The 23,833-nt window shown below is 44.4% G+C and overlaps 1 protein-coding gene and 1 pseudogene across 2 annotated transcripts in view; both read left to right on the top strand.

Annotated features, from left to right (window-relative positions):
- Tmem108 (transmembrane protein 108) overlaps window positions 1-23,833 on the top strand; it is a 286,744-nt gene that overhangs the window by 29,411 nt on the left and 233,500 nt on the right. The window lies entirely within an intron of this gene.
- Window positions 3,731-5,004, top strand: LOC117693510 (GTP-binding nuclear protein Ran-like; annotated as a pseudogene).

Here is a 23,833-nt window from a genome sequence, read left to right as displayed (position 1 = left end):
CAGTCAGAAGCTCATGCACACATTCCTATCCTAACCTGAGTTTCAAGGAGGAGGTACTATGAGTACTTTGGCACCTTGAATCTCATTCAGGTGTTTTGGCTGGCTGTTTCATGAACAGTTTGTGTCTTGATCATCAATTGTGCTAAACCCTAAGCCCTGGAGTGATGATGTTCAGAGGAAGGGCTCTGGACATAAATCAGTTACAAGAGTGGAGTCCTCATAATTAGTGCCCTCCTGATCAGAGGCTGGTATGCCCCTTTTCTACCATTTAGAACACAGCAATATGACAATAGCCTGCCACCTAGAAGAGGACTTTCATCAGAACTTGACCATTGACCAGACATGACACTCTATTCTAGTTTTTTTTGTGTTGCTGTGAAAAAAAATATTCTGACTAAAACAACATAAGAGCATAGGATTTATGTGGCTTACAGTTCAGGTCATAGTTGTTCTTTGAGGGAAATCAGAGCGAGAACTCAAGTATGAATGGAGAAACAGCAGAAACATTGCCTACCTTGTTATTCAGCATCCAATACCTAGCTAGCTTTCTTATACAGCTCAGGACCATTTGCCTAGGGGTAGTGCTGCCCACAGTTGGCTGGACCCTTTTACACCAAGTAGTAATCAGAATAATGTCTTCTACACACCAATAGGCCAGTCTGGTCTGGGAAATCCCTTAACTGAGACTTCCTTCTCTGGTGGCTCTAGGCTGTGATAGTTAAAGCTGACTTCAGCCTCTAGAAGTCACCCTGTCTAAAGTACTTGCTTATAGCAGCCCAGTGGGATGAGAACAAAGGCTTCTGCTTTGAGAATAAGAAACATGTTGAGTGTTTTCCTTCCATGCTGCTCATAAAGCAGTGTTTAATGTCTTGGTCCCTCTCCTCCTAGAGTAGTTATAGGATCCGGTTTATCAGTTCTTATAAACCTGGATGATATGTCCTTTATAAGCCTACTTCCCTGCATCTACCTCCCCTGATTACCCATGTCACTAGGGTTTTATTTTAAACCCTATTCTAATACTAGGTGATAACATTGAAGATCTGGGATTTATAGAGATCGAGTGGCCAGAGGTAAGTGTTGAGCAAAAAGGAAGTTCAGTAGTTTTAAGCTCCTGAGTAAACTCTGAGGTTCTCTGAAATAAGCCTAGAGACTGGCCACTTGACAATGAAAGGGAAAGTTCTGTCACTGTTTCCTAATTCTACAGACCTCTGTGTATGTATGGGCTCAACCAGATGTGGCACCTGGCAAAAACTGAAGTAAAAACTATTTTGCCTGTCACTTACACATCATGGATGGGTACAGGGACGAGGTGAAGTGGACAGACAGGTTTTAGGAAGATCAACCCAACCTATACCTGTGATGGGTGTCATGTATTATCTTGTACCCAGAAGAGTTTCTCATCCCCATGCAGAGAAACATGACAGGTATGGAAAATGCGATTTGTTCAAGATCACACATGATGATGTCTCTATTGCCATCACTGTTAACATCATTAATCTGGCTAATGAGTTTCTGAGCTGTGAGAAATTATCTACCAGAAGTTCTACATTTAAGGGCATTCTCTGGTTAGAAATGTTTTTGTAAAATCCTCAAATAAAATTCTGATGATAGAGAAGTTTATAATGCTGGAACTATAAGAAAATACCAAAGACTTTAAAAGTTTGGACCGATGAAATCTTTCTACATGTCATGGAAATCAAACTATGAAAGAAAAGTTTGTTTTACAATATAATAATTAAAAACTTAGGGATGGAGATGGCTCAGTAGGTAATAATGCTTGATGTATGACTTGAGGAATCATGAAATCAGAACCAGAACTCAGGTAAGTAAAAAAGAAATGTGGATATGGTTACATGTGCCTGTAACCTTATCATGTGTACATACAGGGTGAAGGTTGCCTATGACCTCCTCCTTATGTGTGCATACAGGATGAAGGTTGCCTATGACCTCATTGTCATGTGTACATACAGGGTGAAGGTTGCTTATGACCTCATCGTCATGTATACATACAGGGTGAAGGTTGCTTATGACCTCATCGTGTGGCTGTACTCTACAGGATCATTGGGACTTGTTGGCCAATAGCCTCACTAACTAACAGCATAGCTCCGGTTTCCATGAGAGACCCTGTCTCAAGGGAATAAAGCAGAGGGCATGAGACAGTGGGATGCCTGTTGTCCTATTCTGGCCTCTGCATATGTTCATGGGCACACACCCACACACACACACACACTTGTATTCATACACCACTCATACATATACCACAACCACATAAAAGCACATGAATAAAAATGCTTTCACAGGACAATATCACCATAAACAACAATGGAAGAGATGATTTTGGTATTTAGAGTATGTTTATTAATATTGGTAACAGATAAGTAGAGATGAATATGTTGGCAGTGGTTATAAATTTTATCAGTGCTGGTGACAGTGGGTGTCCAGACACCATAGTTGGTTGTTATCATTGCTATGTCTGGGTGACAGTTTGACAAATACATAAAGCTATAAAATGTGCATGCACTTGGACTCAGCAATTTAGCTTCTTGTATTTGTCCAGGGAAGGCAATCATGTAGCTATGAAGAGGAAAACAGAGATGCCCACTCAAGATTTGTTTTGATGAGAAAAATCTAGATATGACCTAAATATCCATTAATGGAAGGCTTGTTAAATGCTGAGAAACAATAGCTGTGGGAAGGTATCCACAGTGTATTATTAAGACAGAGCAATTCCAATAATAGAACTACATAAACAATATGGACCCATTATTGTGAAGATGCTTATAAATGTATGTGTGTGTGAGTGTGCATATGTATGTATATAAGTGTATGAGAGGATATTCAAAAGTTTGTCTTTTTCATGTGAGTTTTATTTTTGGTTTTGTGTGCTGTTTGAATCTCTAAATAATGAGTGTGTTTAATTCAGCAGATAAAGATGCCTTCTATAAGCCAAATTACATGACTTGAAACTGAAAATGGACACCCCCCCCCCCCAGACAGAGCTATTAATTTAACAGGTTGGCAAGCCAAGGATGGGTAAGATTCTGCACAGAGCATTACCAACCTAAGACAGAAGTGCATTGCTTTTGATAATGCATATTCCACGACGGGTAAGGAAGGCATTCTTGTCAGAACAACCTAAGACAGGCTCAGTCTGGTTTATGCAATAAAAAAGGGGGAGATGTGGAGAGCTGTTGGGGCTGCCTGGCAGGAATCTGACATTGGCCAAGAACAAGGAAATAGACTACAGGCAGGATTCTGACATTAGGCTTGAACAAAGAAGTAACCTCAAGCAGAAATCTAAATCCTAGGCTAGAACAAAGACGTAATTACAGGCAGGAATCTAAAACTTTTAAGCTAGAACAAAGAAATAGGCTTCAGGCATGAAAATGACTTTGGGCTAGGACAGGGAAGTAGGCTCAGATATTTTGATCATCCTGATAAGCTCTTAGAAATAGTGATCACAGGACTCTGTTTATTGTCCTGCATGTTGTTCTTAGACTATCTGGGTTTATTGTCTTGCTTGTTCCTTGACTATTTGCATCTATTGTATTACTAGTTCCTCAACCTAGAACTGACCTTAATACTTGCACGTAATCTAACCGGTATAAAAGCAAAAAAAGGAGGAGGTGGGATGGGATAGGGGATTAATGGGGGAGGGGGGAATGGGGAAAGGGGATAACATCTGAAATGTAAATAAATAAAATATTGAATAAAAAAAGATGCCTGCCATAAAGCCTGTGACCTCATTTCAATCCCCAGGAACCCACATGGTAGAAAGAGATAACCTCTGACCTCTACTCATGCAGCATGGAACACACACACACACACACACGCACACGCACACGCACACGCACACACACACACACACGTACACACGTACACACGTACACATGCGCATACACCATGCACATCTACGCCTATACCCCACCCCTAGATAGATAGATAGATAGATAGATAGATAGATAGATATTTCCAGCTTTAGTTGGACAACCATGGAGACTCTTCTGGAAGGATCGCCACAATGGCTGCCCAGGGAGAGCCACACACAGGTCCAGTTCAAGCTCATCCTAGTGGACAAAGGCGGCACTGGGAAGACGACATTTGTGAAGCATCACTTGCCTGGCCATGGGCCCAGGTAAGGCACAGGCAGTGCATGGCTGACCCTGCTGCCTGGTTCCCGCAGCCACCCTGGGCATGGAGATGTACCTGCTCATCTTCCAACAGAGGACCCATCAAGTTCAACATGTGGGACATAGCTGGCCAGGAAGAGTTCGGGGCCCTGTGCGATGGCTACTATATCTAAGCCCTGTGTGCCATTATAATGTTTGATGTAGCATCAAGAGTTACCTTCAAGAATGTACCTAACTGGCATAGAGATCTAGTACGAGTGTGTGAAAGCATCCCCATTGTATTGTGAGGCAACAAAGTGGATGTTAAAGACAGGAAAGTGAAGGCAAAACCTATTCTTTTCCACTGAAAGAAGAGTTTTCAGTACTATGACATTTCTGACAAAAGACATTGAAAAGCCTTTCTTCTGGTTTGCCAGAAAGCTCATTGGAGATCCTAACTTGAGTTTGTTGCCATGCCTGCTCTTGCCCCACCTGAGGTGGTCTTGGACCCAGCTTTGGCAGCACAGTACGAGCATGATTTAGAGGTTGCTTAGACAACTGCTCTCCTGGATGAGGGTGATGACCTGTGAGAAAGTGAAGCTGGAGTCCTGCGTCAGAAGTCTAGTTGTATAGTTAACTGTCTTGTGATGTCAGCGGTGCAGCGCGTGTTGCCACCTTATTAGCTAAAGGAGATCGTGTACTTCATTGGGATGCTGAAGGAGATGAACGGGCTTCGGAGTGAATGTGGCCGTTAAACATACCTTCATTTTTTTTTTTTTTTTGGACTTGCATATTTAGCTGTTTGGAACAGAGTTATTTTCTTTCTGAATTTCAAAGATAAGACTGCTGCGGTCGCATCACAATATCCAGTGGTGCAATCTTGTTTGTTCCTGTCATTCCCACTCTTTTCCTTTACAATCAGAATAAAGTTGTATTTCAAGTAATTTATATATCTCCATAATGTTGTTTAAAACATGCTGATTCCTGATAACCCAACGATTTGCAGTGTCATGTATGTTTTAAATCTTACTTTTCTTTACATAGGTGAACTGCTCATATCAGTGAGCTATAGTGTAATATTCATTGCCAGCTTGAGAGATTTCAAATTACCCAGGAGACACACCTCTGGGCTTGTTTCTAGAGAGGACTGACTGAAGAAGGCAGGGCTTCTTCAATGTAGGCTACACACAGCCTCATGGGATGGGCTTCTGGATGGAATATATAGAGAAAGGGACCAAAGCCAGATGATTACCGGTGCGCTCCTTTCTCCACTTCCTGCTCTGTGACAATCTGAGCAGGTAGCCTCTAGCTCCTGCCACCACCTGTGGCCATGCTCTCCCATGGTACATTCGGATGTCAGCCAACAATAAACCAGAATACATCCTTCCTTAACTTGCTTTGAGAGAAATAATACAGGTGTGACCCATGTGCAAACAGTATGCACAGATCAAGTCATGGCAATTAGCATTCCCCTCCTCCTGTTTGGCATCGAGGGTCTCCTTTCTTGCAGAGTTCATAAGATCTGTCACAGCATCGTTCCTAACAAGGCAGTGGAGACGATTGCACGTTAGCTGACAGGAACATTTATCAAGTTCAACTGCATCTATACCGTGACGCTAGGTTAATATGAGCACTGAAGTGTGTATCGTATTCCCCAGAAACGTAAAGTCTAGAATAATTCCAAGGTCTGTGTTACAGAGGAGGTGCACGGTGGGGTTTGTTGAGGACCTGCTGCTGAGGACAGCAGGTTAATGTTCTAGTTTAACACTTTACCTGGGATGTTTATACAGACACAAGAGGAAAATGAGTGCCTCACACTGAAGGAGAAGTTTGGGCACAATGTGTAGCTGCCAGTACTGTTTAACTGAGTGCTGTTCACTCCAGGCATTTATTTTTAAAAGGAACCAGCAATTTTCTCCATTGACGATTCATTAGGCACCCTAAGAACCTGCAATTTGGCTCCGTGGGCTGGACACTGAGGCTTCTGTGTGGAATGCTGGAGAGAACGCCAGAGAACACATTTCCCAGCAGGAGAGGGCACCTATTCTCCTTGCAAATAAAGTCAGTCCGTCCTCAGTCATTCTCAGCCCAAGATGCTATTCTCTGGTGTGAGTGGATCTGGCAACAGAGTATTATTATTTTTTTGACCTTAAAGAACCATAACCCATCGACCCAATGTGCAAATAATAGCAAGGAAAGTCTTTTAGATTTTATAACTCATATTCTCATCTCACATCCCATAATTTGAAGTTGCCTTAATATTCTCAGACTCAAAGAATAAAATGTTTAATTATAGTCAGTGGATATTATTTACAACTATTATCCACCAGCCCCCATTCTAAAACTCAGGTTTAAGGGAAGGAAGTTAGTGATGAATCTGTAGACTAGGGATAGGTCTGTAATCCTAGCTACTTGGGAAACTGAGGCAGAAGTATCACAAGTTCAAGGCCTGTTTAGACTATAGAGAGAGAGCTCAAAGTTGGCCTGAATGACTTATTGGTACCCTGGCTCAAAATAAACAGAAAGCAAGAAGGGAGCTAGATATAGCGTTAATGGTGTGTGTGTGTGTGTGTGTGTGTGTGTGTGTGTGTGTGTGGTGGAGGTTCAAACCCTAGCACCACAGGAGAAACAATCTGTGCACACCCAGCTGTGTGGTCTCTCTTAATATCTTGGTAAGAATTGATGCAAGGGGACTCTGGAAAAATAGTCTCACTCGGGACATATGTGCCACCTTAGAACCTGGAAGTAAGCCTTATATAAAATTCTCTTTTACAGAATTAAATTTGTCTTATTCTGAAACCCTGTGATGTTGGTTAACGTTCATTTCTGCAGAGAAGGATCCACCTCTGTACATCCAAAGAGAGGCGAAGGTTTTGCAGAGAGTTTTGCCCGAGTTCAAGATTCTGAATTTCTAGTGGGGACATTCAGAGTCCTCTTTTTCTTTCCTCTGGGCCCACGAGTGAATGGGTAGAGAGCGGAGTTATGGTATTGGTTTTGCCTAGTAGACTAGAGTGGAGAGGGAGCTCAAGACAGATGGAAGGGCATAGTTATGATAATTGACTGGAATTTAAAGTGATTGACAAGGTGAAGTCCATTATGAAATGACTGAGGGACAGTGAAAAGTGCCAGGTTAGTGGGTCAGGGGTCTCTGGGGCCAGACTGTTGAAATCAGGGTTCCTGGGGTGCAAACTGACAGGAGATGGTAGGTGGGTAGTGGCTTGGAGGAACTGTAGGAAAGGACTGGTGTATGACCTTGGAAGAAAGTACTGAAAGACAGTGTGATTCTGAGTTCATCTAGGGTCAGAGCCACTGGCATGTGGCAGAGGAACATTGAGGGAGCCAACAACCCAGACCTTCCCAGAATGAGAGGGAGTGGGTGGGATAAGTCTGTTTGTGCATGATTCAAAACTCGGGATTTTATATAAGAGGAAGGTAGGAATGTGGTCTGGATGTGCTAACAGAATGCAGTGAAGACACTCACTCCACCCCTAAGCTCCACATCCCAGGAAACTGGGGGAAAGTCATTGCCCAAGAACCCTTGGTGGGGGGGGGGGGGCGGGGGAGAGGAGTGGGCAAGTGTCCTTGGGGAAAGGCTAAGCTTTAATCAGGACAGGAAGCTAGGGGAAATGTTCCAGGAAGGATTTGAAAAGGTAATACCTTGTTGATGGCCTTTAGCTTCCCAGAGAACACAACCCAGGAGCTGTGGGCACCGTGGAAGGGCCAGAAATAGGACCAGGGAAAAGAATCCAAGGGACCCTGTGGTGAGTAAGGCTGAGGGGTGACAAACAGGCAAGGAAGCCCCAGACATCATTGTGCCTGCTGTTGACAGATGGCAGTGATGGGATCTGCTCACTACACTACCAGGGTATGAAAGTATGGGGCAATCCCAGGACTCTGGGACTCCCACTGGGCTCCGATTTAGAAGGGCCTTATATCGCTTATATAGGACTCTAACTGGCTTCAGCCAAAGGCTCTCCCTGTTATCCAGGGAAGAGTCATGGCATTACAGAGGTCATGGAAGGCTCTTCTGCTTGATTTAGCTCTGTGTTATCATTTCAACATCGTCCCTTAGACTGGGCTGGATTTCGATGACTAATCTTGTCTCATTCAGAACCTTCCTTGTCCTGCTTCTCCACTCCCTACTTGCCAGATTGGGGGCGGGGAGTGATGAAAATCATAATGTATGCCATTCTGAGGTGTGGGGAGTGGGATCTGTGGTGCCTCCTAGCAATACCCAAGATGCTATCTGTGCCTAATGCGAGAGATCGCTTCTGTCACCCTGACAACTATTCAACTCCACTGTCTGCTTAGCCCAGGGAAGGTTCCAAAAAAGTACTAAACACCTTCAAGGCATGTCGACTGATAGTTATCTATTTGGGGGAGAATGATTCCTGTTTTCCTCTCTGTGAGTGTTGGATTTAAAACTGAGAAGGAACTCCAGGACATGTCCTCACACTTCACCATGGACACACTGTAGAGTCTTCATCATCTGTGTCACACTTTGCTGAGTCCCAAAGAGGCTCTAACCAAAATAATAATAATAATAATAATAATAATAATAATAATAATAATAATAAATAATAATAAATAAAAATCAAGAAAGATTTACAAAGAACCCAACTTTACCCTTTACCTCTCATTCCTATGCCTGCATCTCTCCTTCCTTCGTCATCCAGACAAATGTCACTTCATGTGAACTGTAGTCACCCTTCACTTGTATTGTCTGCGTTGTACATAAGGGGACTTCTGAGACATGAGTCACAATTTGTGAAACAGAGTGAAGGGACAGAGGTGAACATAAAAGTCACTAGAAAAGGGCACCTTTTCTGTTCTGGAAAACGGCAGCTTGTGATAAAGGTTGAGAAGATGGAGTGAAACGGAAATCACATTCATGATATCGGTCCTAGCTGCCATATGCACAGCATGTAAATACCACAGCCACGATTGGCTTACTGAACTTCTTCATCCCAGCCAGAGCTCTGCACTGACGTTTCTTCCTCGCTGTGGATGTTCCCGGACAGCAAAGTAAAACCAGGCCTGCATCAGGTAGGAGGCTCTAGAAGGCGGGTCCAGGCCTTTGTCTCACTTGGTGACTTTGCAGAAGTGATCTCGATTTTTGGGAAGCTCCAGATGACAAGGCCACAGTGACACGGTCCTTGACAGTAGATCCAATGAGTGTTTCTGCAGAGTGAGTTAAATTGTCTCTGTGTTAACTTCTGTGTGTTCCTGTGCATTTCTGTGGGACGTTGGAGATACACATATGTACGAGTGCCCATCCTGACATACAGGGCTACTCCCCGATGCTGAGGGTGACCCTGACTCTGGCTTGGATGGATTTCAACTGACCAGACCATTGTATACCTCGATGCTGGTTGATAAGTGGCTTTACTGTAAATATAATTGCTTTTGCTAGCTTTTTTCATCTTCTGTTTCATCTTAGAGAAAACAATTAAATTTATCTCAGGAAATTACAGAATGACAGTGTGCTCTTTTTTACAGTGCCATAAGCCTAAATTTCCACCCTCTGACCTAGTTGGACATTGTTTAGCTATAGTTAATGCAGGAGAAAATGAGTTTGTCCTTCCTTACTTCCTTTCTTCCTTCCTCCCTCCCTCCCTTCCTCCCTCCCTCCCTCTCTCCCTCTTTCCCTCCCTCCCTCTCTCTCCTTCCTTCCCTCTCTCCTTCTTTCTCCCTCCTTCCCTCTCCACCCGCTCTCCTTTTCCGGAGACATTCCTTACTGCTACAAAAGAAATGCAGGGAGGAAGGGAGAAATTATTAACATGGGATTTGTATTCCTGGTTTTATTGATGTCATCATGAGCCCAGGCTGCCCCTCAGACTTGTTGCATAGTGAGGATGACCTTCAGCTTTTGATTCTCATGCATCCAGATGCTGGGATTACAGGCATGCCTCACCACACCTGATTCATGCTATACCTGAGAGGATCACAGAGCCCTTTGCGTCCTAGGCAAGCAGTCTGCCAACAGAGCCACACTTCCAGGCCCACATTGCTTAATTAAGAACTTGTGTGCAGCATTTATTAAATAACCCCTTGACCTTACTTTCAACAAGTTGTTTTATTCATAACTGGGCCAGTTCTTTTCAAATTAAAAAAAAAATACTGTCCATATGGCACTCGTATAGTTATGAGTGTTTGTACGCGGCATTCTAGTAACAAAAATATCGTTTAAAAGTGAAAATTGAAATGCCAGCATGAGCCTGTTTCTACAGGGTTCAGCTGTTTCCCAGGCTGAAAGTGGGCGGGGATTGCACATTAAAATTTGTCAGCGTAGTTGTAGGGTTATTAATGCTTGCCCCTTTTGGTTCAACAAACAAGGAAACAGACTGTTCTGGAAGCTTTCTAAATTAAGTATAAGGATTCCAGACCGCCCTCGTAGGTGCTAAGCTGTTGGCTCTTGGCCATATCACTGCAGTTTCTGTGGGTTCTTTCTCTGATCCCAGCTCCTCCTGTTTACTTATCCTCCGATTCCCTTCCTCTGTTTGACAGCTGGAATAGGCTACCTCTCACTAGATTCTTTCCGATTTAGTTACATTCATCTTTTCTGCAAAGTAACAGTTTTCTCAGAGCTTGAAATTGAATCAGTATTGTATAGGGACAGCCACCGGCTTCCTTTCCTGCCATCTGGTCCAGGCTCCCTTCGCGGTTTGTGTGCCTGCCCATGAGATGATCTCTTCAATCTGTTTTGTATTACCATATTATTATTTAGAGTGTACATCTCATTTATCTTGGATACATCTCATTATAGGAAGGATTTAAGATGGCTCACAGAGAGGCGTAACATACAGCAACTTACCATTTAAGAGTGGAGGAAAGGCAGTGGTCATATATGTAGAATAAGGAATGAAGGTTTGAAACTTGCAAGTTGCTGAGATAGAACTTGCTTTTGGGGACATGCACATGAGGCATGGGGCTTCATAGCTATGCAGAAGGGATTTCTGTCACGCTGTGTCCTTAGTGTGAGAACAGACCATTCGTCACCCATACCACCTCAGGCACCTGTACTCACATGCACAGACATGATCACACACATAATTAAAATACATCATGTGTGTGTGCATACGTGAGTGTGTGTGTATGTGTGTGCACTTACATGCCTGTGTATAGTAATTAAAGCAGTATGGTGCTTGTTTAAACATAGATACAATGAACGATGGGATAAGAAGAGAACCTGTTCATTTAGGGTCAGTTTGTGTTCTGTAAAGATGATAATAAAATGTGGACCTTTAAGTAAATGATGGTAGGGAAATTGGATATCCTATCCATCTGTAAGAGAATAAAGTCGTGCTCTTATACTACATACGAAATCTCAAAACACATCGAACAGTTTAATGTAAGACTTGAGATAGTGAAAATACTAGTGGGCAACAGGGGGAAGTGCCCACGAGCCTAGACACTGTTGTTTCCAATTTATCCCCCAAAGCTTAGGTAACACAACCAAGGATGGACAGATGGATTACATCAGACTAAAAGCTTCTGCACAGTAGAGGGACAGCAGAGACAGCCACCTACAGGTTGGGAGAAAATACTTGTAAATGACACATATGATAATGGGTTAGAATCTAAGGTACAGAACTCAAGCACTTCAAGAGGGAAAAACCCATTTGCTCTTATGGAGATGAAAGAAACTATTGGCGAGGCCCCACTGTTGGTGGAGATGTCAGTCAGTCCAGCCACTAAAGGAAAACTGTATGTGCCTTTAAAGCTGAAAATAGATCCGGGGAGCCACTTGTGGTTAGATCTGTCCTGAGGACTTGAAGTCAGTGTGCTGTGGACATAACCCCACTTCACGCTTACTGCAGCATCATTTACAATATTAAGACGGAGAATCTACACAAAGTGTCTATTAACTGATGCATAAAGAAAAATGTGTATATGTCATTTGTATGTAAGTATACACGCACAACATGGAATGTAGTTCGGCTTTGGAAAAGAAGGGGATTCGGGTGCAGGAACAGGAATGAATCTGGAGAGCATTATAGTGAAACCAGTCAAGTCTGACAGAAACCATGCTTGTTCTCACAGGAGAAAGCAAAAACCGTGGGCAGAGCATACAACAATGACTACAGGAGGCTGGAGTGTAGGGAATGGGGGATGTGGGTTCAAAGATGCAAAGGTGTAAGTTACAGGGGAGGCACGAGCGGTAACCGCAGGGGCGCTGCGTATGCTGGTTTACCTGTGTATGCAGTTGGCACGAGCGGTAACCGCAGGGGCGCTGCGTATGCTGGTTTACCTGTGCATGCAGTTGTCCCAGTTGAACTGGCTGCACTAGCGCTGCTCTCAGAGATTGTCCTCATTATAAAATGGTGTCGCTGGCTGGATTGAAATGTGGAGAAATCCACACTGCGGATGGAGTGGCAGGCGCTGAGATGCTGAGGCACGCAGAAGTGAACTTTGGTTGTGTAGCACAGGAAGAGCCCTTGGGCAGGTGACCGTGGCTGAGGCAGGATGGATGCGAAGGAGACAGTGCTGCAGGGCCCTGCACCTCCTTTAAGGTGGGCACGTGACTCCAGCCTGGCTCTTCCCTTCATATGTTTGTCCCTTTACCACATCACACTGAGCCAGAGGTGGAACAGTCAGTCCAGTCTCTGTCTGTCTGTCTGTCTGGTTGAAGTCCAGAGGTGTATCTACACTCACCTCACTCTTATGGTCCCCAAAATACTATTTCCTGGACCTACCTTTTCTCAGTATTTTATGTATTTATGAATTTTGGAGTTGTTGACTTAGCATATAGCATTTGTAATCATGAAAATATGTTTAATTTATTCTAAGAAAATGGATTTGCCTAAAACTGATAGCACCCGTCTCTTCCACCCATCTCCTCCCTTGCCTTTATAATAATGTCTTCTCAGAGTTTCTGGCACCCATAGGCAGGTCTGCTGCTGCGTTTTGCCCACTCTTCTCCCCTGACTCAGAGTCTCTCAGCATACCCCCCTAGTGGTCACATGTCAGAGGTAACTCCAGTCAGAATATGTGCATGTTCTTGGGAGTATAAGAGGGCAATGAGTCCAGTTATATGAAGGTGGACTTTGATGGATACCAGATCCTCTTCCTGTGTCCCCAGGAGCCCTTCAGTCCTTTCTCCTATGTCCCCAGAGGGCCCCCAGTGGCATCTACAGTGTGAAAATCCTTGGAAGTCGCTGCCTACCCTCCCCCATTCTTTTCAAGTGACTTAGAACATTCTGTACCCTGCCACAGACAGACAGACTCTCCTTGTGCCAGGTAGGCAGGTATGAGAGACATTGCCCTGGAGCCCTGGGAACTCCATCTGAGAAGGCTGGAATGCAATGCAAGACTGGCTTTAGCAGGCCGCGTCCATCTGACAGGAAGCAGCTCAGCCTGCAAATGTCACCGTTACTACCTCCATAAGGTCAAAAAATATAAGTGGCTTTATTGGAAGGTGAAGTCATTTGCATATTCAAATCCTTTAAATTACAAACTCTTAACAGATATCTATACCTACATGTTCATTAGGGCATTATTCATAATAGCCAAGATGAGGAAGCAAACATTAAAAAATGGCAGCAGATGATAGGTAAGGGAAACACACATATTCAACCTAATAAAAGGGAAATCCTGCCACTTACGGCAAAGTGGGTTAATATGAGAAAGAACTTTATACTGACCAAAGCAGTCACAAAAGGACAAAAACCATGTAATCCCACTATGTGAGGCTTCTGAAATAGATACACAGCAGCAGAAATTTCTACCAATCCTTGCTTGTTAGGGATAGGGAGACATGGGGTCTCATTTTTCAGAGGGTGTGACGTTTCTGTTCTGCAAGGTGTGTAGGTTCTAGAGACCAGGTGAAGAGTGTGCTGCCTATACTTAGCCATGTGGCATGATTCACTTTAAAGGACAAGGGGATAGGCCGCATGTTAAGTATTTTGACCCCCCAAACACACAAGAAGTTTGAGATGTAGATATGCCCTGTACCTTGGTGACAGTGTGGTGCCATGAGTATATGTCCAAGTTCCTCAAGACGTGTGCATTAATTATAGACACACACATATACATACACACACGCATACATACATATATGCATGCATTTTTATTATATCTTGTGCCTTATTAAGCTGGATATTTTACAAAGGGTAAGTAATAATAACAATGTCTTGCATATGTCTGTTGGTGTGTAGCCCTGCATGCTTTTTCATCTCTGAGGAGTCAGGGGGTCCATACCATCCTTATTGTCCATACAGGTGGGCTGTGCTGCAGATGGAAGTTGGGACCTCCTCAGAATCTGACTTAGTTAGGGTTTTACTGCTGTGAAGAGACATCATGACCAGGGCAACTCTTATAAAGGAAAAGATTTAATTGGGCTGGCTTACAGTTTCCCAGGTTCAGTCCCTTATCATCATGACAGGAAGCATGGCATCGTGTAGGCAGACATGATAGTGGAAGAGCTAAGGGGTCTATATGTTGACACAGAGGCAGCCAGGAGGAGGGTCTGATCTGTATTGAACGGAGCTTAATCATAGGAGCCTCAAAGCCCACCCCCACAGTGGCACACTTCCTCCAACAAGGCCACACCTCCTCATAATGGGCCAAGCATCTTCAAACCAGCACAGGGTCTCCTAGAAGCTGAGCCTCTACTGTGGCTTTTAAATAGCTTCTTTCTTATGTCACTTTCTACTAGCTTGAGGTGTGAGAGCCCAGCCTGCAATTGCCTGTAAACCGGAGATCACAAAGAGGCTGAAGGTAAAACTAAGAGAAGATTCCCTAGAGAAGCAGGCTGTGGCAGAAGGCAGGGCTATTGCGCCTACAAAGGTCATAGCCCTGTTCTTCCACTTGGAGCCATTCCCTTCACTTCAGGTAGAGTCTGAGTGGTTGAATAGATTACCTGGGTTCTAGGCTGGCCATCTCTTTTTTGGTAAAGGCTACTGAGAGCTTTCAGGGTGAGCCATATGAGGGCCTTGGCAGAGGGTGGTAGCAAATCTATCAAGGGATGGGGAGGCTGTGGGAGCTGCATTCTCTTTACATGGCTGGGTAGTCAGCCTCATGGAAGGAACCAATCCAGACCTAGGGACAAGCCAATGAAAAGAAATCAAACTTCGGCCAAGACATCGGAATCGAGTCACCACATCACAGCCAAGGGTTGGTGTCTTCGGAACTTTGAAGGCTGGAGCTGTGCTCTCTCTGCCTCTGCATATGGAGGTAGTCAGGCTAGAGCCCAAGGGCAGCTACACCCATGGAGCAGAGCCACCATGGTTCCTTGACTTTTGACTAAGCCAAAATAAGGCTTGGACAGGGCATGAGAAGTGAGTAGGTACCTGGGCATGTGTGACTATGCTAGGGCCACGCAGGAAGGCAGCTATGTTTGCAAACACATCAAGGCCTTATACTGTATTTTGTAGAGAGAGGAATTGGGCATTTAATTCTTCTGTCTTTCCCCTCCTTGCCTTTCTCTTTTATTGTAATGACTGCAGTGGTGTTCAGAGTGGCCAGCCACATGACCCAGAGAAGATGCCAGGCAGCAGGGCCACCAGGTACTCCCAGAGCCACAGTAGAGGAAGTCATGTGCTTCCCAAGAGGGTCAATTGTTCTCTCCACTTGCTCCTTGGAGAAAAGGATGTATCTTGTGCACTCCTGAACAAAAACAAAGACAAACTCTTGTCTTCAAGTGGGACATTGGGGTCAAACTTCTTCTCCAAGGCCAGCCTCCAAAGTTCTTAAACTGGGGAGACAGACATGGAAACACTTCAGCTTTTCTTTGCCCGTCAGTGTGCCCTTGCTCGGTAGGCTTCCTGAACCCAGTCAGCTTCTTCTGCAGAAGGATTGGTCTACTTACTGAAGGTCCAGGTTCCCAGGCAGAATGAGCTCTGGTGCATTCAGAGGGCACAGGGGTTTGTGTCCTCTCTGGCAGCGTTCCCAGCAGCCAGCCCCCGAGAGCTGCCAGCTGGCTCCTCGTGTCTTGTGTCCTCAGCTCTGAATTCTGTAGAAGCTCACCTCAGCCTTTGAGAAAGCTCCCTGAACAGAAATCTGTAGCAAGGCGGTGGTGGACCCAGGCTGGAGCGATGGCTCAGCAGTTAAAAGCCTGTCCTTCTGTGAGTTTGGTTCCCAGCACCCAAGTGACTTAGCTCACAATCGCCTGCAATACAGAGTATCTGATACTCTCCTCTATGTAATACTTTATTAATTCTTTGAGGCTGTCATGCAGTGGACTTTGTTCATATTTATCCCTACCTCATCCCATCCCTAATGTCTCCCCTCCTCCAACCTCCACTCCTCCTCACCCCTTCTTCTTTTCTCTTGTTCTTTATTTTCATTACATGTATACATCCTGCAACTGTTGAGTCCTTGTGTTACATGCATGGAGGCCCTTTTAGGGCTATTTGGCTTCAGGTAGCCAACGAGAGAGCTCATCCCTGGAGAAGACTGATTCTCCCCTCTCATCAGTCTCTTGTTACCTGTAGCTCTTCATCTGGGGCTGGGATCTCATCCACCATCACGTTGCCGTGTCACTGGGTGAAAGCAGTGACTGCAGCTCATCCTGTGTGAGTCACGGGTTTCAGTTTTAGCCCTCCGTGTCCCTCTTCCCAACTCGCTTTCTTTTGGGCCATAGGAAACCACCCTTCTAGGCTCCTTGAGAGAGTCACAACTTTTATACTTATCCAGTCTTCCTTTCTAATTCCCAGGTCTTAGAACAGCAAGGTCCTTCTAACCCCAGGTAAGGTAAAGCCTGACCCCCGCCAGCAATCAGGTGCACTTGCTCGGTAAAGCTGAACTGAGTGGCCAGATAGAGTTAGATAGAGCCAAGCTTGGGAGGCCAGGAAACATCAGAGCCACAGACTTCTTGTTATATTTTTAAATTTTAATTATTCATAGGGACTTAATGGTTTAAGTGGTTAATCAACAGAAACACAAATACAGCTTAGTAGGAAATTAGAAATTTGAGATATGTTTGTCTGGAAGAGTTCTAAGATCAGAAATCATGTATTCAATCAGAATCATTGCATGAAATAAGACAACTGTCATTGCCATGTGTGAAGTCTCTCTTGTATGCACATGTTTCATTCCTGGCTCTTTTAAGAGAAGTAGAGAGGCTAATCACTTTTTTTTTTTCAAGTGATTTATCCAACAAATAGAATAGATTCTGAAACCTTTATGTAATTCTCTGCAAAAAACAGACAGTAAGTTATTTAGGACATATTTTTTTTCCAAAAACATTCAGCAGTTAAGATGAGAAAAGGAAACATACCCAAATACCAAAACCTAGCTGTGTAGCTAATGAGGAGGACAGGATGGGCCAGAGGATGAAGGACAGACTGGTGCTTTCAAAGGGGAAGATAAAAGCTTGTGGACCCTGCCTCACCAAGCCACTCCTTTCCACATACATTATGTTCCACACCTCTAAAAAGTGTCTTCAAGACCACCCAGGCAAAATGGCTTGTATGTACGGCGTGGTCTGCATTCACCGTGGGGTCCGTGCATGGAAAGGACCACGCAGAGGCAAACTTTTGTGACTCTCTCAGTGCCTCCTGGGGATGGGTGAGGGTTTCCTGTTGTCTTTGCTTTGCAGGAACCATAGGCCTTTGGGGCTGCTATGATAGACTACCAGAGGCTGGGTAGTTTATGAATAGCTGGAGTTCTCCTCCCATGGTGTGGGAAGTACTCTGAGATCAGAGCACTTACAAATTTTGTTTCCTTGGCTCAATGGGTGGCTGTGTGTCATTGCGTGCGTTACCCCATAGAAGTAGGGAGGGAGTCTATTAGTGTCTCTTTCATGATGACATTAATGTCTCAAGCAGTTCCCAATTGTCTCAGCTTTGAGTACCCAACACTGGGGGTTAGGCTTGAACATGCAAGTTTTGACAGAAACATTTAGTCACATATAAGGAATTACAGGTATGAGCTAATGGCTCCTTGAAATCAAGAGGGATGCCCACAAAGAGATCATTCTAAGGAAGACTGACGTGCAGACATGAAGCTTCAAATCGGGTCTGGGTACTGGCCCACAGTGGGCGTCTTGGTCACGGGCCTTCTAGAGATAAGGTGGTACCTCTGAGTCCTCAGCCCAAGGGATGTCAGTGAGACCCAAGTTTCACCCAGATGCCTTTCTTGCTCAGGCCATGGCTGCCCGGAGAAGCAGACCCTGTGTTTATCATTAGCCTTCTACTTAGGAGAAGTTTAGTTGACGAAAATAGAATCCTGTATACTAAAGTGAGCTGCTGAAATTGCTCCACACTAAAAAGATGCTCCAGAAGGTATCCCAGATTGGAGCACTTTCAATCACATTGCTAAAAGGCCCTAAAGTCACCCACAGGGTAACAGTCCACTGTGGGCTGCCTTTGCCCCAGCCACTCACACACATTCAGTATTTTAGAGTAGGGACTGAGCATGTGAAGTCCATATGTTAATTTAAAAATCTTTGGTCTGTGGGTAATTTTCTAGGTGCTCTTAAATAATTAATTTGTGCAGGTAGGATGCTAAAACTAAGCTATACACCTGCACCTTTGCTCTATCTCTTTCTAAGGATGTGCCCTCAGGGGCATTTGATATGAATCTCAGAGACGGTAAGCTTTATATAATTCTCTCCAAGTTCCCTGATGCCTCCTCTTATGATGGCATTGACGTCATCCCACAATAACTCTAATGATCAGAAGGCCCATTTCCAAATAGCACATCAGATCTTCAACATGGGAATTTTTGCAGGGGAAATGGTATAGTTGGGTTCCTTGTTATCACCTCCTGGTGACGTGGGCAAAATTCTCTCTAGGAAACACCCTTCGCGGCTGCTGTGGCCTTCATTCTCCCAGCATGCTGAGCGCTAATCTTTGCATGCTTCGTGCTCCTCATTCGCTGAGGAAAGCCAAGGTTGTCTGTGCTGACTAGCGGGAGAAGCAAACGCTATTGGAATATCCATGGTGATGGCCACAGCACTGCCAGCTACACTGGAGAAGTCTGAAGGGAAAGGGGGACCACCCTGTAGGAGTGAGTGACCAATGACCATAAACTCCTTGGGCTCGTCATGGTCTCCTGCCCCTGTGTCATTATGTCTGTCCTTTTCTCTTCTATCACTTACTTGCTCCTTTGCTTGGCTGCCATCCTTCGGTTACTGTGAGCGCATGCACAGAGTGACCGAATGTCCTGATTTGCCTCATTCAGTCCCGAGTCTCTCCTCTTGTCCCAGGGTAATTATTTATACCCTTCTCTTTTATGCTCAAGAATGTCCCAGTTTGGACAATATGTCATGTGGCCACTTATTTGCCAAACATCATTCTAAGCACTGTATATAAGGTTCTCACCTACTGCAGACTAACCATAGAAACAGTGACTTAAAAAAAATATCAGTTTTACAATGAGAAATAGGATAGAGGTTGAATAATGTACTCAGGGCCCCTGGGTCAGTGGTCCCAGCCTTTGAACATGGTCTGCTTCCCCTGGGTCTGTGTATTCCAGTTCCCCTGCTTGGCCTCTGGTGAGATCGCACTTGGAAACTCTCTTCTTGCCCTGCCGGACTCTTCACTCTGGCTGGGCCATTTCTGGTGTGATCCTTCTCCCCTGTATGTACCTGTATTGTGACAAACTGTGAGGATACTAGGATGCTGCCTTTCTCATTCCCCGAGACTGTCCCAGCATCTCACATACAGTACGCACTAGGTAAATCTGATGAATGACTACATCTACAGGGCGGGTTGTCTGTGGAGGCACATGGACTTAAAACAGAACTGGACTTGCAGCCGGTCATTTTACCCCTTTCTAGCTGTTTCTGTCCTTGTCTATCCTTCAGGTGGTACTGACTGGCTTCCCTAGCTCAGCACTGTCTCCAGACCGACCAGATTGGGAGCTGGAGCTAAAAACAGACATCCGTGAAAGAAGTGTATCCCATAATTCTGTGTTGCTCAGTCCTCCTGTGACATTGCATTCATTGGGAGATTTCTGTTTCCTTTCATGACTCTGAAGCAGTGTTTTATTTTTAGATAGTTCTAGCCCAGAGGGCAACCCAAAGACAATGATGTTTCAAGGGATTTCTACATAAAGTAATACATAATTTTTTTTAAGTACAGATTTTAAAGCTTGCTAAGAGACTTCGAAAGGAACAGGACAGTTGGGTAATTCTGGGGTATTGGTCCTTTCTGGAGGGAATGTGAAAGGAATATATAGTTTATCTTTAGAAATCCTGGGGAAATATAAAAAAGAATATACAACCATCAGTCCTGGAGCAGTCTGTTCCTGGTGAGAATGGAGGCCATCCATAGATTTCTTCAGCTGCCACAGCTGAGGAAATTTCTTCTTCTTCCTGTGGTTCCTGGGAACAGAGAAGAGCCAAGTTCCCCGTTAGCCAGGAGCTTTGTTACCTGTGTACCTCAGTGTACCTCAGCGTCATGGAGAATAAGGCTATTGTGTCAACTGTCACCCTTTCCTGTAAGTAAAAAAAAAATCCCGGTTAGGAAAGTTTTATCTAGGTAAAAAGCCAAGAAAAGAGCACTGGGATCCACCACGTGACCCAGCTGCAGCTTTGCCCACCTGGACTGACTGCATACCACACTTGCCTCCCTGAAGTGGTCTGGTCCTGTGGAGATGCTTGACTTTCTGTTTGGATGTGTTCCTAATTTTCTTTGGGAATAGAAAGTAGTCTGATAGATGTCTCACTTACCCCCAAGAAGTAGCATCCTGGTGTGTTTTTTCGGGGGGATGGGGGAGGTGTGGCGGGCAGGCATCTCGCCTGAAATGGGAGATGCGTGAGCTGTCAAGACAACAATATGGACAAACAGGAATGGCAGGCAGAAGTGATCTTTGCTGGAAGATGGAAGCTCATTCCTGAGCAACTCTTAGCTCTCAGAGGCACTCTGGGACGGCTAATAGAGGTTATAATAATCATATTTGTCACCATAATGATGACAGCTAGCATTTGGTCATGCTTGTTACATACTATGCATAGCTTCAAATACTTCCAGTAGAGATAAGCCCTCTAATTCTCATAGCAACCCAGTGAGGAACAAGAACTTAGGGCACAGATGCAGAAGTCGGGGCTCAGGAAGGTAGTGAGAGGTCATGGGGGTGAAGGCCATTGAGACCAGCTCCTTTAGTTGGGTGACTGTAGCTTCAGGGGCAAAGAGGGCGTCTTCAGGTCATGTCCCTGGTACCAGTGGAACTGCCACTGCACTTTAGAAGCTGGGCACAGATCCATTGTTCTTTGGCCACCTCCTGCCTTCATCCTCACTGCCAGGATCACCTTCTGACTCTTTTCTATCTCTGCCTCTGTGGAATATGTACATCTGTCTGTCTGTCTGTCTGTCTATCTATCTATCTATCTATCTGTCTGTCTGTCCCACCTTCCCCTTCTTTCCTCTTCTCCATCTCCCTGTTTCCCTCTTCTTGTTTAATTATGACTCTGGGATATATTGAACTTTGCCAACATTGACAGAATATAGACTGCAAACAAAACACACCACAAAGCCAGTATAAAATTAAAAGAATCTCTTGTCCCCTTATTTGAAATTCCCAAAATAAAATGAATTGTTCTCCTTCCTCTTTTTCCACTTCCTCCAGCTCATAGCCTCAGAATATCCTGGGTGTGTGAAGAATAACGCCCTCCCCAACGCCACCAAAGGTGCCGCCCTCTGCAGGGCTCACTCATGCTCTTAGGTTGCTTTCATTGTGGAAAAGGCCAGTTCAAAGCAGGAAGTCAGTGAGGAAGGAACATGGCTATGGAGAGGCACAAGGACAGATGGGAGTGTGATTGAGATAGGAAGATTGCCTCTGTCCTTTGTTGTGTTGTTTTTATTGTTGTTGTGTTTGTTTTGTTTGCTTTTTTGTTTTGTTTTGTTTTAAGCCTGCCTCCTGTATGCATGAGTTCTTACCCGTTCAATATGTTATAATCAGTCAATCAGTCAGTCAATATTATTACTTGGAACAAGCTTGACTACTGGGAACCTCTTCCTTGTGGTCCCTCTGTCCTTTTGAAAACCCTATTAGTTTTTGCATTTTTTTCTTTGCTTCTTGTTCCTGTAACAACTCCAGATGTAACATTGTACTTTCTGACTAGTTTTTCTTTCTTTAGTAGCCAGCACTTTTTTTCCCTTTTGTGAAAAAATAGAATAGTTTAGATTACATAGACTTTAGGACATCCTATAAAACCCTGAAAGGTTCTAGTTGGATCATTGTACCATTTGTGACTTTTAAAAAAAAAAAAGTCAGCCTTCAAAAACATTATTTTTAGAGTGGAGCCTTATTCTGGAAAAGGAATATATGTGTTTCCTAATCAAGGGTTTCTGGATTTTACTGATGCCATCCTTTCTCTGGTTAAATGCTTACACCGATTTCTCTCTTTAGCTGTATTTTAGGATTGCTCACTAAAGGTATTTTGTATGAAAGTGAAAGGCAAGGATTCCCAGGTCTGACCTTGTGCAGACACTGGCTATGGGATGGCATGCCCAGTGATGGACGTCCCGAGGGTCTGCTCCTGCCCAACCTCTGCCTCTCTGAAGCTGGCTACAGCAACTTAACTTTTCTGTCCAGAGCTAGACATACTTGGTGTCATCTCTTATTTTTTAATCTTTGAAGGACTCAAGAGTTTTTATTGATTTTTATTTTTGTCGTCTGTAAGATGAATTTAAAAATTGCTTTGGTAAGTTTGAGTAAAGATTAATAAAACCTCTATACCCCAGCAGTGCAGGACCTGAGACAATAGCAGAGGTGTAATAGTTGTCGAATGACTTTGAACTTGGGTTCTGTTTGTTTATATCTTGTCCTATAACTGAACACCACAGACTGGGGTATTTCTAAAGAGCAGAGGATTGTTTCCCCATGCTTCTGAAGCCTGGGAAGTTGAAGGGAACAAAGGATGAGTGTCTCTTCAACCTCCCAAGAGCTCTTCTCATTGCAAGGGATGGAGAAGGACATCCATCACCTGACAAGAACAGGTCTGGGCCAGCTCAGGTCTCTCTGCCTCTGATAGTTACAGGCACTGATGTCGTCAAAGAGGCCCTATTCTCCTGTGACCCTTCCTAGTCCTGATCACTTTCCAAAAGCCCTATCAAAAAGAAGGAAGGAAGGAAAAAAGAAAGAAAGAAAGAGAGAGAGAGAGAGAGAGAGAGAGAGAGAGAGAGAGAGAGAGAGAGGTGGTTTTTTTTTTAGGAGTAAGTTTTCATAGACATTTGGAGTAGGATTCAGGGTAGATCATAGCATACCTGCAGGCTGCAGGATACGGCTGCTTTGTTCAGTAGGCCTTTTTATTGTTAACTGTAAGAGAGACACTCACATCTCATAAAACAGTTGAGCAGTTTATTAAATTTAGGGGATGAGAATTCTCTTCAGCTTTCTTCTTCTGTTAGACAAGGTCCCAGCACACTGTGGGGAGCTGGACAGAGCCTTGCCTGTGGAGAGCCGATGATGAATCAGGCTCCGGTGCACTGTCAGGTCTCACACTAAAGGGGACAGGACATTCCATTCAGCTAGGTTAATGTTGACCCAAACCCAGAGGCCTGTGTCCCTGTCCTGTGGTTAGGCCTCTCTGTGGATTTGATGTGCTGCACAAACTGCACTCCTGTTGTGGAGGGTCTGATCCACTTTGTTTTATAAATTAACAAAACCTGGAGAAATCCAAGTCTTTTAAATTGAATTCTTTATTGAAGGGGAGGGGGGATGCTCTCGAATTTGTTATTGTCCAGCCTCTACATCTTCAATACTGGGATCACAGATAGACATGGCCCTGCCTACTTAGGGGGTGCTAGGGATCTGACCCAGGGCTTTTGTAGGTC

The sequence above is a fragment of the Arvicanthis niloticus genome, chromosome 21 (assembly GCF_011762505.2).
Source record: "Arvicanthis niloticus isolate mArvNil1 chromosome 21, mArvNil1.pat.X, whole genome shotgun sequence".
Taxonomy (NCBI): Eukaryota; Metazoa; Chordata; class Mammalia; order Rodentia; family Muridae; genus Arvicanthis; species Arvicanthis niloticus.
The sequence above is the reverse complement of the archived record's forward strand: the minus strand, read 5'-3'. Positions and strand labels throughout refer to the sequence as shown.